A 14,682-nucleotide genomic window follows, 5' to 3' on the forward strand; every position below is an offset into this window, starting at 1 on the left:
CCCACTTTCTCTCTCTCCCCCCCCCCCACCTCACACACCCAAACAGCAGTAGCTGCTAGAAGTGCTGCGTCTATGTGCTGTAGCGTTGCTGCAGTTTGACACTCGGCTTGGTCAATCCATGGTTCTAAAATACTTACAAAGCTAAAGTTCTGGTGGTGAAAATTTCAGAACTCTAACAAGACTTTCAAAATTTAATTATTATTTCATTATTGGTGATTTTTATGATAGAATCATAGAATCAAAGAGTTGGAAGAGACCTCCTGGGCCATCCAATCCAACCCCATTCTGCCAAGAAGCAGGAATATTGCATTCAAATCACCCCTGACAGATGGCCATCCAGCCTCTGTTTAAAAGCCTCCAAACAAGGAGCCTCCACCACACTCCGGGGCAGAGAGTTCCACTGCTGAACGGCTCTCACAGCCAGGAAGTTCTTCCTCGTGTTCAGATGGAATCTCCTCTCTTGTAGTTTGAAGCCATTGTTCCACGTCCTAGTCTCCAAGGAAGCAGAAAACAAGCTTGCTCCCTCCTCCCTGTGGCTTCCTCTCACATATTTATACATGGCTATCATATCTCCTCTCAGCCTTCTCTTCTTCAGGCTAAACATGCCCAGCTCCTTAAGCCGCTCCTCATAGGGCTTGTTCTCCAGACCTTTTATCATTTTAGTTGCCCTCCTCTGGACACATTCCAGCTTGTCAATATCTCTCTTGAATTGTGGTGCCCAGAATTGGACACAATATTCCAGATGTGGTCTAACCAAAACAGAATAGAGGGGTAGCATGACTTCCCTAGATCTAGACACTATGCTCCTATTGATGCAGGCCAAAATCCCATTGGCTTTAGTAAGGAGTCATTGAAGATTATGTTTCTATGGCTTTGTCTGTTTTTTATATTATATGTTAATGTTTTAATTGTATTTATAATCTGTTTTTAACTTGCACTTCATAGTTGTGGAGGCATCAAATTGTTGCTGATTGTGAACCGTCCTGAGGTGCCTTCAGGCTGGAAACGTAGTATATAAATGTGATAAAATGCTTCTGGAGAAGGAGACTCCAACAGACTTCAAGGATGCATATTCCATTGCTAAGCAGCTCTTGCTTTCAGGAAATTCTTCCTAATGTTTAGGCAGAATCTTTTTTTCTGAAATTTGGATCCATTTATCTGTGTGGATTTTGCCAGCCACAATCAATTGCAGTGAGCCATCTCTGTCCTAATAGAAAATACTTTCTGTCGACTTAAACTCAAATGAACAATTGAGATTCATTTACACAAGGCTGGCTCTTGGTGAAGATGAACACTGCTAGCAAACTGACTTGGTGATATGACGGACACATGCTTCTGCATTTCTGGACTTTGTTTTAGTGGGTCCATTACAAAATTTCCCACTGGCTGATAAGTAGCCAGGAACGTTGGTTCTGAAAGGGAAACAGTCAATTACACCTGTGGAAGGCTATTTGATTAAGAAACATCTACAAATATTAGGCCAGAGAGAGGCCTCCAGGCAGAGCTTTGGTTTATCTGGTTTTGCTACCTTCTGTTAATGCTTAACTCCATCACTGTTTTTTGCTAATCAAACAAAGTGCTGGGGTTTAGTTCTGCCAAAGGACAGGTCATCCACTCTAGAAACCTTAAGAAAGCAAGAAGAGCCCAAAGACCACCTTAAACTAGACTCCTGGTTCCTGCAGTGGTCCTCCAGTATTCCTGGGATGTCAACATGCAAAGCCCAAATGCAACAACACCCTCCTATTCATATTCCCCAATAAGCAATGGTTACTGCAGGGTTTCCATGAGTTCAGCAGTGGAACTCTCTGCCCCGGAATGTGGTGGAGGCTCCTTCTTTGGAAGCTTTTAAACAGAGGCTGGATGGCCATCTGTCAGGGGTGATGTGAATGCAATATTCCTGCTTCTTGGCAGGGGGTTGGACTAGATGGCCCATGAAGTCTCTTCCAACTCTATGATTCTATGTTTCTATGATTCTATGAACTCGCTCCAGGTTTTAATCTGAACTTTAAAGGAGACATTCATGATGCTGAACTCTATCACCTGAATCAGTATCCCGGATAATTTTTCTAGAGTTCAGATTGAAAGAGACTGCTTTCCATACTGATGTGGAAGCCAACAGCAAGCACTAGCATTAATGGAGATAATATGTAACCATTCTGACACTAGTCATTGATGGCATGCTTCCCTCTGAATCATTCCATTTCCAAACTCTTCAAATGGATAGATATTGGTCAGCTCTACATTACATGGTAGAAAATCATATAGTTTAACTAGGCTCTATATCCGCATTTCTCAACCTGGGGGTCAGGACCACTAGGGGGTAATGAGGGGAGTGTCAGAGGGGTCGCCAAAGACATTAAGAAAACACAGAATTTTCTGTTGGTCATGGGGGTTCTGTGTGGGAAGTGTGGCCCATTCTATTGTTGGTGGGGTTCTGAATGCTCTTTGGTTGTAGGTGAACTATAAATCCCAGCAACTACAACTCCCAAATGTCAAGGTCTATATTCCCCAAACTCCATCTGTGTTCATATTTGGGCATATGGAATATTCGTGCCAAGTTTGGTCCAGATCCATCATTGTTTCAGTGCAGAGTGCTCTACCTGGATATAGGTGAGCTGCAACTCCAAAACTCAAGGTCAATGCCCACCAAAACCTTCTAGTGTTTTCTGTTGGTCATGGGAGTCCTGTGTGCCAAGACTGGTTCAATTCCACCCTTGGTGGAGTTCAGAATGCTCTTTGGTTGTAGGTGAACTATAAATCCCAACAACTACAACTCCCAAATGTCAAGTTCTATTTTCCCCAAACTCCACCAGTGTTCACATTTGGATATATTGAGGATTCACGCCAAGTTTGGTCCAGATCCATCATTGTTTAAGTCTACAGTGGTTTCTGGATGTAGGTGAACTACAACCCCAAAACTCACGGTCAATGCCCACCAAACCCTTCCAGTATTTTCTGTTGGTCATGGGAGTTCTGTGTGCCAAGTTTGGTTCAATTCCATCACTGGTGGAGTTTAGAATTCTCTTTGATTGTAGGTGAACTATAAATCCCAGCAACTACAAAATCACCGGGAGCTCAGTTTCTCAAGTCGCTCCTGACAAAAAAACAAAAACATACTACAAATCCCATGATTTCATAGCATTGAGCTATGGCATTTAAAGTGGTCCAAAACTACATTAATTCTACAGTGTAGATGCCTTCCAATGAGCTCAGTGGGATTTTTTCCTTGATAAATATGTATAGCAGGGCTAAATAACATGTGGCCCTCCAGTAACGGTGAACTACTACTCCCAGGACTGCATACAATTGGCTAATCTAGCTACGTAAGCCTAGTGGAAACTGGAGGCCAAAACATTTGCATGGCCACAACGTTTCTGCAGTTCTGGCGCATGGGAAGGCAATGTGAACGAGTTCCACTAACAGGCCAATTTAAGACAAAATATAGCTGGAATTTTCCGTTTGTTTCAGCAAAAACAATGAAGAGCCCTAAAGATGAACACTTTGATGATCTCTGGACCTTTTGGTGAGCTCAGGCATGTGTGGGCTGTCATCGAGAGTGTTTAAGTGACCAGAGGTCTCTTAGTTGCTTAAGCCTAAGATGACTGGTCTCTTTCCATTTTCGTTCCCTCTTTTGCACTCTTTCTAATCCTCCTACACTCTACAAGGAGCAATTTCACCCAGTAAGATCCAACTCCAGATTAGACAAGACAATGGCACTCATTAACTATATTGCGGCTTGTGCTTGATAAGGGTTGGGTCAGTACAAAGAAGGTATTGTTGTTCATCCTTGTCATCCCTAAATAGGAGATACAATTCAAAAACCTAACAATTAGCTTGCCCAGAATGAATTAGGAGCTAGTCCACACAATTGGTGGGATTGACACAGAGAAAAGTCCACTAGAAGATAAATCCGTGAGAATGAATAGGTCTGTTGAAATCTCAGATTTCTATGTGGATTTCAGGGAGCCCCCAGTTAACAACGTGCCATGCAGTCATGCCGGCCACATGACCTTGGAGGTGTCTACTGACAACGCCGACTCTCTGGCTTAGAAATGGAGATGAGCACCAACCCCCTGAGTCGGACACAACTGGACTAAATGTCAGGGACAACCTTTACCTTTACCTATGTGGATTTCAGAATTTGGATTTGTAGGACAGTGTCCCAAATCCCAGGTATGGGCAAACCAGTCCTTATATTTTTAGAAATGGGGTCTTGATAATCGGTTCTTCATCCCAGCTAGCGTGCACAGCTAGGTATAGCTTGATGCCTGCATGCATATATTTAGGAGATTGTTACATGAGACTTGTAGCATGCGTTCGAAGCTTCTTAGCCACAGACAATGAGTTCACAATCACTGCTAAAACACTTCAAAGCGGTTTTCAAGTCGGGGTTGTTGAGTGCTTTCCAGGCTGTATGTTTCAGCAGCATTCTCTCCTGACATTTAGCCTGCATCTATGGCAGGCATCCTCAGAGGTTGGGAGCTAGGAAAATGGGGTTTATATATCTGTGGAATGTCCAGGGTGGGAGAAAGAACTCTTGTCTGTTTGAGGTAGGTGTGAATATTTCCATTGGCCACCTTGATTAGCAGGTAATGGCCTAGCAGTTTCAGGTGTGGCTTCTTACTGCCTGAGGGAATCCTTTGTTGAGAGGTGATTAGCTGTCCCTGATTGTTTCTTGTCTGGGCTTCCCCTGTTTTTTGAGTGTTCTTAATGTACAGTTATGATTTTAGAGGGTTTTTAAAAAAAAAAAAAACACTGGTAGCCAGATTTTGTTTATTTTCATGGTTTCTTCCTTTCTGTTGATATTTTCCACATGCTTGTGGATTTCAATGGCTTCTCTGTGTAGTCTGACATGGTAGTTATTAGAGTGGTCCAGCATTTCTGTGTTCTCAAATAAAACGCTGTGTCCAGGTTGGTTCATCAGGTGCTCTGCTATGGCTGACTTCTCTGATTGAAGTCATCTGCAGTGCCTTTCACGTTCCTTGATTTATGTTTGGGCATTGCTGCGTTTGATGGTCTCTATGTAGACTTGTCCACAGTTGCATGATATATGGTAGACTCCTGCAGAATGAGATGATCCCTTTTGTCCTTTGCTGAATGTAGCATCCAACAAATCCAACAAATGCTACGATTTGTTGCAACAAATGCAATAAGTCCAACAAATGCTTTGAATTAAGGTGGCCAATGGAAACATTCACACCTATCTCCAACAGACAAGAGTTCTTTCTCCACCCTGGACATTCCACAGATATATAAACCCCATTTTCCTAGTTTCCAACAGGTCTCACAACCTCTGAGGATGTTTGCCATAGATGCAGGCAAAATGTCATGAGAGAATGCTTCTGGAACATGGCCATACAGCTCAGAAAACACACAACAACCCAGTGATTCCAGCCATGAAAGCATTTGACAATACAGTCATTATCAGGCTATCCTTTTCAATAGACAGGGTCAACCTGTATTTGAGCAGCTGAAAGTGCTTTCAATTAGTGATCTGAGTGTGTTGATGTAATGCAATAATTTAAAAGTGATGAGGACTGAATCCAAAGGAAGACTTCTTGGGAAGAATATTTTATTCCCTCTCCCTATTTCTTTCACTGTTCATATCAACTTTGACTTATAGCAACCATTTGATAAGAGACTTCAAGAGCCCTGGCAATAATAATAATAATAATAATAATAATTATAATTATAATTATAATTATAATTATTATTTATATCCTGCCACCATCTCCCCAAAGGGAACTCAGAGTGGTTTACATGAGGCCAAGCCCAGATATACATTATAGCAACATAAAATATAAACAACAAAGTAACATCACAATAAAATAAATAAACTAATCAAGTAAAATAAACAGACAAAATAACATAATGGAAAATCAAATACAGTGGGTGGGCCAAATGCATGACATAAAATGATAAAACTCTGGATAAGAGAGCAATAAAAAAGGTACATTTGTGTGGGAGGAGCTTGTAGGGAACTGAACAGTGGAATTAGACTTTCAATAGTGGGGGAAAGTTTTTTTTTTTGTCGTGTCAGGAGTGACTGCAAGTCGCTCCTGGTGTGAGGACGTTGCCCAAGGGACGCCTGGATGATTTGATGTTTTCATCATCCTTGTGGGAGGCTTCTCTCATGTCCCTGCATGAGGAGCTGGAGCTGATAGAGGGAGTTTATCCGCCTCTCCCTGGATTCGAACCTGTGACCTGTCGGTCTTCAGTCCTGCCGGCACAGGGGTTTAACCCACTGCACCACCGGGGGAAAGTGCCACATGGGGAAAACAGTGTAGGTGAAACAACAGGGCTGGAACATATGGACACTCTCCAAAGGCACATTGGAAAAGCCATCAACAGTCTTACTCAAGTCTTGCAAATACTGGGTTGGTTTGATCGAATCAATACACATATAAAGCATTCTCCCTTTTTTCTCACTATCTTCTACTTCACTCATTGTTATCATCTTTTCCAATGAATCACATTGTCCCATGATATGTCAAACTATGGCAGCCCTAGTTTAATCATCTGAGATGCTCAAAAAACCCCTGGAATTTTAATAAAAGTACCGGTAATATTTAAATTTTGGGCCCAAATTGCATCCTTGTCGCATTTGGATTATTTCTAAATCAGATTGTACCAAATTTTCAGAACAAATAGCATCCTTCCGATATGAAAGTCTGCTCCTTATTCTGAGGCCTCTGGGCATCAGGCTATTGCTGGGCACTACCATGACATAGTGGTTTGAGTATCGGACTATGACTCTGAAGACCAGGGTTCGAATCCCTACTTGGTCAGGAAAATGCATTGGGTGACCTTAGGTGAGAGTCACATAGGCTCAGCCTTAGATAATAGTGATAGGTGTCATTGTAGGTTTGTCACAAGTTGGAAATAACATCAATGTATTTATTTATTATATCAGAAGCAAGCCAAGAGCCCCCAGTGGCGCAATGGGTTAAACAGGTCGCAGGTTCGAATTTGAGGAGAGCACAGATGAGCTCCCTCTGTCAGCTCCAGCTCCTCAAGCGGGGACATGAGAGAAGCCTCTCACAAGGATGATAAAACATCAAAACATCCGGGCGTCCCCTGGGCAACATCCTTGCAATGGCCAATTCTCTCACACCAGAAGTGACTTGCAGTTTCTCAAATCACTCCTGACACAACAAAACAAAACAAAAGAAGCGAACCAAGGGTATAGCTGTAATGTAGTTTAAAAGCTTGGCATTATATTAAATGTCCTTTGACCAGTAGCTGGCCACTTGGGCATGAGAGAAACCTCCTCGCAGGCGTGCAAAACAGCCGGGCATTCCCTGGGCAATGTCTTTGTGGACAGCTGATTCTCTCATGCAAGAAGCGACTTGCAGCATGCAACTTCAATGTATAAAATAACACTATTGACTTCCAAAAACAGAGCAGAGCATGATTTTGTCCTTGCGGAGCAAGAGAAGTGACATACTTCCAAACATGAAGGAGTGTGCAAAACCTCAAAAATAAATCATGCTGTGGTAAGTAACCTTTGCCTAATGATTTCCTTTTTTGTGTAATTGCAGAGCTGGTATCTCACTCAGATATGGACTTTCCCAAGCAATGAGATTTTGAAATTTTAATTCTTATGCAAAACTTTGGCTTGTGGCTAGCAATACTTGGTTTAACATTATGCAATTTAGCTGCATTTGTGTATGTGTATATGTCCTTCAAGTCACCTGTTGACTTGTGGCAACCCCATGAGTTTCATAAGAGTTTTCTTAGGCAAGGCAGACTCAAATATAGTTTTACCAGTTCTTTCCTCTGAAATAGTGCCTACAGCACCTGGTAACCACTGGGTGTTCTCCCATCTAATTACTTACCAGAGCTGATCTTAATAATAACACATCAAACTACTCTGGGACTTCTGAATTCAGACTGACTGAGTTTTGGAGCACAAAACTTCTGAGCTCACAATTGGGTTAAAAAATCAACTATGGATTGTCGATGTTGCAATCCCAGGTGACAGCGAGATTGAAGAGATACAACTGGAAAAACTGACACAATATGAGGATTTAAAGATCAAACTGCAAAGACTGTGGCACAAGCCAGTAAAGGTGGTCCCAGTGGTGATTGGCACACTGGGTGCAGTGCCTAAAGACCTTGGCCTGGACTTAAACACAATTGGTGCTGACAAAATTAACATCTGTCAGCTACAAAAGGCTACCATACTTGGATCTGCATGCATTATTCGCCGATACATCACACAGTCCTAGACACTTGGGAAGTGTCTGACGTTTGATCCAATACAACAGCCAGCATAGTGATCTTGTTTGCTATGTACTATTGTTGTGTTTCTAGTAGTAGTAGTAGTAGTAGTAGTTTTAGTAATTTCAATAGCTGGGACCCATCAAGCCATCCTGGCAACCATTGTCCGTAATCCGATATCACTGTGGGACCCATATCTCAAAGATAAACATATCAAGGACTCTTTGTCCTCATGACCCAATCCCCATTGCTCTTCCAAATCTTCTTACCTTCAGAGTGAATAGACGGCTTCATGTTTAACCAGTGACCATTTATTGAAATTCCTGCTAGACTTCTCCTCCAATCAGTGGCCTAGTTGAATGGACCTTTCTTTGTCAGACCAGGAACAGATAGCCTTTTAAACCAATGGGACCATGGTTCCTGAAACCACACCAATCACCACAGTTCTTCACCACTTTCAATGTCTATTCATTCTTGTAAAACGTATGTACCAGTTATTTTTTCATGCCAGGAGTGACTTGAGAAACTGCAAGTCACTTCTGGTGTGAGACAATTGACTGTCTGCAATGACGTTGCCCAGGGGATGCCTGGATGTTTTACCATCCTGTGGGAGGCTTCTCTCATGTCCCCACATGGGAAGCTGGAGCTGACGGATGGGAGCTCACCCCGCCCCCTGGATTTGAACTGCCAACCTTTCAGTCAGCAGTCCTGCCGGCACAAGGATTTAACCCATTTTGCCACGGGGTGTACCAGTAGCATTAGGGCATTAGAGATTTGGGATGATATTGCCCCCGACATCCACTTTGGCTACTAATGAATAACGATCCTACCTTCATCTCTGTATGTCTTCATTGGATTCATTTGGAGCAGGCGCACTGGGATTCTGATGTCACAGTTCCGCTGTAACAAATTCACAAAAGAACAACATGAGATGCGATTTAGTGAAAAGAAGGCGAGCAATTGGAAATTATAAAATAGGTTTCATGCTTTTTCCTACAGAATTTTAGCATTGCATTCATCACAATGGCAGGAGATATTTTGGTGGCGGTTGCAGAAAATGACAAGTGAAACACAATGAGTGATATAAGAGTATAGCAGTTACCCAAATAATAGTTCGTTTCCTGCCATATATTTACACTGCCTTTCATAAGAATTGATCCAAGGGTAGTTTATACAATGTTTTGTCTCAGCCTATCTAATGCCAGACAAGCCTTCATTAGTTCCTCTAAAAGTAAATTATGACTAGCAATGTAAACCCCACCCTTTGTTTGTAGTCTGCAGCCAGTCTTATGGTACTCAGCACTCTCATATGTTTGCTCAGAAGAAAGCGCCTCTCTGTTTAATTGTGCTTATGCCTTGATCCCTATTTAGTGTTGTTATTGTTTACTTAAAGCGTGTTTTACTCCATGTTTAAACACTGAACAAGAGTCTCGTGGCAGTTCATAAAGATTAATTATAAAACAGTCCCTCCCCTGGAGGTTTATGGTCTAAAAGAAATATCAGAAAAAAGAACAATATTTAAGAGGGAGTAGGAGGTGAAAAGAAAATCCAGGCACTTCTTCAAATATGGCATCACCACCACTTGTGTAAAACAAAACAAGACAAGCAACAAAGAACAAAACCAAATAAAAAAAGAGGTTATGGATCATCTCCCAAAAAAGAAGCTGGAAACCCAGTCTTTCTAGAAGTAGTAGTTCCAAAGTTAATGAGGTGAAACCATAACCAGCACTTAGAACTACGCAAAAGCTTCTGGCAAACCAGAGCTCCCTCTATGTAATAGCTTTCTGGGCTGCAAACCACATCTCCTCCTTGTAGCAGCAAGTCGCAAGCCAGAAATCCTGTGTTATGATAGCTTCCTGGGGTGGAAGCTGGTTCTTCCTCCCTTCATGGAATAGCTTCCTAGGCTACAAACCAGAGCTCTCTTCTAGAAATAATACTGAAGGCTGCAAATAGGATTACACTCCCCCCAAAGACACAGGTTCACAGCTTGGGAGTTCTCTTGGAGACATGGCTGAGCCTGGAACCTCAGATTTCAGCAGTGGACAGGGGAGCATTCGCACAATTAAAACTTGTGCGCCAGCTGCGCCCGTACCTTGGGAAGTCAGACTTGGCCACAGTAGTCCATGCTCTCGTAACATCTTGAATAGACTACTGCAATGTGCACTACGTGGGGTTGCCTTTGAAGACTGTTCAGCCAGTTTCCTCACTGGAGTGGCATACAAGGAGCATACAACCTCCTTGTTGCATCAGCTGCACTTGGCTGCCAGTCTGCTTCTGAGAAGAATTCAAAGTGTTGGCTTTGGCCTATAAATCTCTAAATAGTTCCAGTCCAGTTTGCCTGTCTGAACGCATCTCCCTTTATAAGCCAGCTAGAGCACTAAGATTTGCCGGGGAGGTTCTGCTCTCGGTCCCGCTGCCTTCCCAGGTGCAATTGGTGGGGATAAGTGACAGGGCCTTCTCAGTGGTGGCCTCTTGGCTATGGAACTCCCTCCCCGGTGAGATTAGATTGGCCCCCTCCCTCCTAACATTTAGGAAACAACTTAAGACTTGGTTATTCAAGCAGCCATTTGGCCAAATGAGAAAATTTTGGAAATATGGAAGTAGCCAAAGACACCTGGGATTGATACAATGTCCAATGCTTTATGTTATGTCTGTGATTGCCATTATAGTTTTGATGGTTTTAATCTATTGTCATGTTGTTGATTTGATATATGATGTTTTATAGATGTGAGGCATTGAATTTTGCCATTGATTATGTTGTGAACTGCTTTGAGTCTCCACAGGGTTGAGAAAAGCAGTATATAAATAAATATAAATAGAGGGGGAGCATGGCTTTCCTGGATCTAGACACTATACTCCTATTGATGCAGGCCAAAATCCCACTGACTTTAAAAATTTATTTATTTATTTATTTATTTTGGTCATTTATACCCCACCTTTCTCACCCCCTAGGGGGGACTCAAGGTGGCTTACATCCGGCACAATTCGATGCCCACAATTACAATAAAATGCAATAACAATAGCACAATAGATTAAAACAGACAATTAATACAGTACAATATAACACAATGCAGTATCAAACAGCTCTAAAGCCTGCGTTCATCGTGTTCTAAAATCCGTCAATCCGTTTAGCATTGCCATAGTCCTTTCCAACTCTAGTCATCATTACCTTGTTACCCTGCCAGATTACCCAAATGCCTGGTCCCATATCCATGTCTTCAGCTTTCTCATGAAGGAGAGGAGGGATGTTGACAACCTAATTTCCCCGGGGAGTGAATTCCACAGGTGAGGGGCCACCACTGAGAAGGCCCTATCTCTTGTCCCCACCAGCCTCACTTGTGATAAAGGTGGGGCTGAGAGCAGGGCCTCCCCAGAAGATCTTAAACTCCGTGGTGGGACATAGATACGTGGGAGATACGTTCGGACAAGTACACTGGGCCGGAGCCGTAGAGGGCATGCTTTGTGTCAGATCCTTTGAGAGCGCAATGTATCTGACATCCTTTTGGGCCTGAAAGTAATAAACCATTGTTCCTGTTGCCTTCAAACCTGGTTCATGTGCTTATTTGGCCATTAGAGTAGCGGAGCATGCCAGGCACCAGACCTCAACCTGTGGTCATAGTGGATAGTTGAAATCCAACCACATAATTATCTTATTAGAAGTTTCCTTAGGTCCTGTTCTGGGAGAAGAGTAGCTTAGAAATTAATTGATCCAATAAATAATCACGGCATAGTTAAGATTTTAGGGAGGACAGACATTTTGTTTGTGGTGTTGCTGTTACTTTGCACGAAACCTCCCAGACTTGCCCTACCTAGCGGGGCTAGCTGAAAAATAATGGAAGTTGCAGGCTGAAAAAGTAACTTCTCCAAGCTCTCTTACGTTTTTCTCACCCTCTTGATTAGTTAAAAATATATTCAAAAGTATCCTATGAAGCATATGTGTTTTCAAAACAGGAGCCCAGGGCGAAGAACAGCAAACTACACCACTACTCTCATCTGGAGAAGATAGTAAAATACTTCGTGCATATATATTAGCAAGGCTTCCATAATACAGATAAGCACATGCATAATTGGCTCCTTAAATAGATCAAAGTCAGAAAATGCAAGGAGGGCGAGGCTGAGCTGCTTGGTATCAGTGGCAAGAAAATCTTGTACATACAGACGCCTGCGGTGCTTTAAACGGATCTGGGCTCCCGCTGTAATATCAGGGAGATCACAGATAACACCCCAAAGGGTCTGCTTGAATAACAGAGCGAGACACGGATACTGATTGATCACAGCTTATAAATATCATCTTAAACCCTTTACTCTCCCTCTGTGCCAATGTCTGCATTTTGTATCTAATCTGCATACCCACATCTACATCTTAATTATTTTTGATATGATATGTTACTGTACGTGCTGAATCCAGAAGGCATGGGATCAGGAGAGAACATTTTTGTTATCTGTGCAGCCTGTAATAGCAATGCACACATGACTCTCCTCTGCCTCTCCTTGGCAATCAGCATTCAATTTCATTTCAAGAGGGAGGAGGAAATTTAATAAAAATTATAGACATTCCAGATTCGTGTTTCAAAAGCTGGACTTGCTAACTGTCTATTTGTCCTTCCCCTCTACTTTAAGAAATGGCATTGGTGCTAGAGCTTAGAAATGTTGCTTTATTGAACTATGATTTCTAGAATGGGCATGTTGGCTGAGGAAATTCTAGGAATTTGGGGTTGTATATGTCTGATTAGAAAGATCAGAAAGTCCCAGTTTTCTCTCCCCTCCCCTCATCTTTCCAATTTTTATTTTGAAAATCCATACATGTTTTGTTTGTCCCAGAATATTTTTGTCTGATCCTGGTATGACCAGAGACCTTTTTATACAAACTCCCTGGTTGGTTTATTTAAAACTTGTGTAAATTTGAAAAAAACAATTATACAGACTGTATTGTCGAAGGCTTTCATGGCTGGAATCACTAGGTTCTTGTGGGTTTTTTTCAGGCTATATGGCCATGTTCTAGAGGCATTTTTCCTGACATTTCACCTGCATCTATGGCAAGTATCCTCAGAGGTAGTGAGGTCTGTTGGAAATAGGAAAATGGGTTTATATATCTGTGGAATGACTGGGGTGGGGCAAAGAGCTCTTCTCTGCTGGAGCTAGGTGTGAATGTTTCAGCTGACCACCTTCATTAGCATTTGAAGGCCTGGCTGAGCCTGGGAAATGTTTTGTTGAGAGGTGTTAAGATGTGCTGGTTGTTTCCTCTCTGCTGCTTTGCTGTTGTAATTTTAGAGTTTTTTTAATACTGGTAGCCAGGTGTTATCCCTGGCTATTAGGAGTAGGCTAGTGATGAGATGAATAATTCTAATCTGTGTGCTTCCGATGAGTTGTCCCACTTTCTCTGTTGCAGGGTTGACCATGAAGCAACATGATTCCAGCATGTCTTGTCAATACACCAAGTTACTTGAGTAGTTTCAGTAGAACTTTCTTAGCCATGTGTCAGGGACAGATCTACCATCAAGTATAATAGGATGATTGTCTCAAGTGGCAGGCACGGTGGGCCAGCAGAGACAACCTTACTTGGATGGATTGATGGATGGAGAGAGAATTTACACCCTCTCCAAATATTGGGACTCAAAGTGGCTTATCACAATTAGCTAAAGAATATACCTCATACTGTTGACATAAAATATGGATTACAGATTCAGCTGGTTTGTTATAGTGAGCCTAGTTAACTCCATTTTCTCAATAGCTGATGTCTCACCTATGGCCTATAGCTTTGGCTAAGCTCTGCCATTTTTATTATATTAGAATTGTTGGGCTTGACGAATCCAAGGCTGAAGTTAAAATTACTGGAAAAAAACATTACCAACCTTAGATATGCAGATGATACCACTTTGATGGCCAAAAGCGAGGAGGAGCTGAGGACCCTTCTAACCAAGGTGAAAGAAGAAAATGCAAAATCTGGGTTGCAGTTAAACATAAAAAACCAAGATTATGGCAACCAGACTGATGGATAACTGGCAAATAGAGGGAGCAAACATTGAGGCAGTGACAGACTTCTAGGCGGAAAGACTACTGCAGATGCAGACTGCAGCCAGGAAATCAGAAGACATTTACTTCTTGGCAGGAGAGCAATGACCATCTTGATAAGATAGTGAAGAGTAGAGATGTCACACTAGCAAGGAAGACTGGCATAGTTAAACAATGGTATACCCCATTGTAACCTATGGATGTGAGAGCTGGACCATAAGGAAGGCTGAGTGAAGAAAGATAGATCTTTTGAACTGTGGTTTTGGAGGAAAATTCTGAGAGTGCCTTGGACTGCAAGAAAATCAAACCAGTCCATACTCCTGGAAATAAAGCTCAACTGCTCACTGGAGGGAGGGATATTAGAGGCAAAGATGAAGTCCTTTGGCCACATCATGAGAAGACAGGAAAGCTTAGAGAAGACAATGATGCTGGGGAAAATGGAAGGAA

The sequence above is a fragment of the Anolis sagrei genome, chromosome 3 (assembly GCF_037176765.1).
Source record: "Anolis sagrei isolate rAnoSag1 chromosome 3, rAnoSag1.mat, whole genome shotgun sequence".
Classification (NCBI taxonomy): Eukaryota; Metazoa; Chordata; class Lepidosauria; order Squamata; family Dactyloidae; genus Anolis; species Anolis sagrei.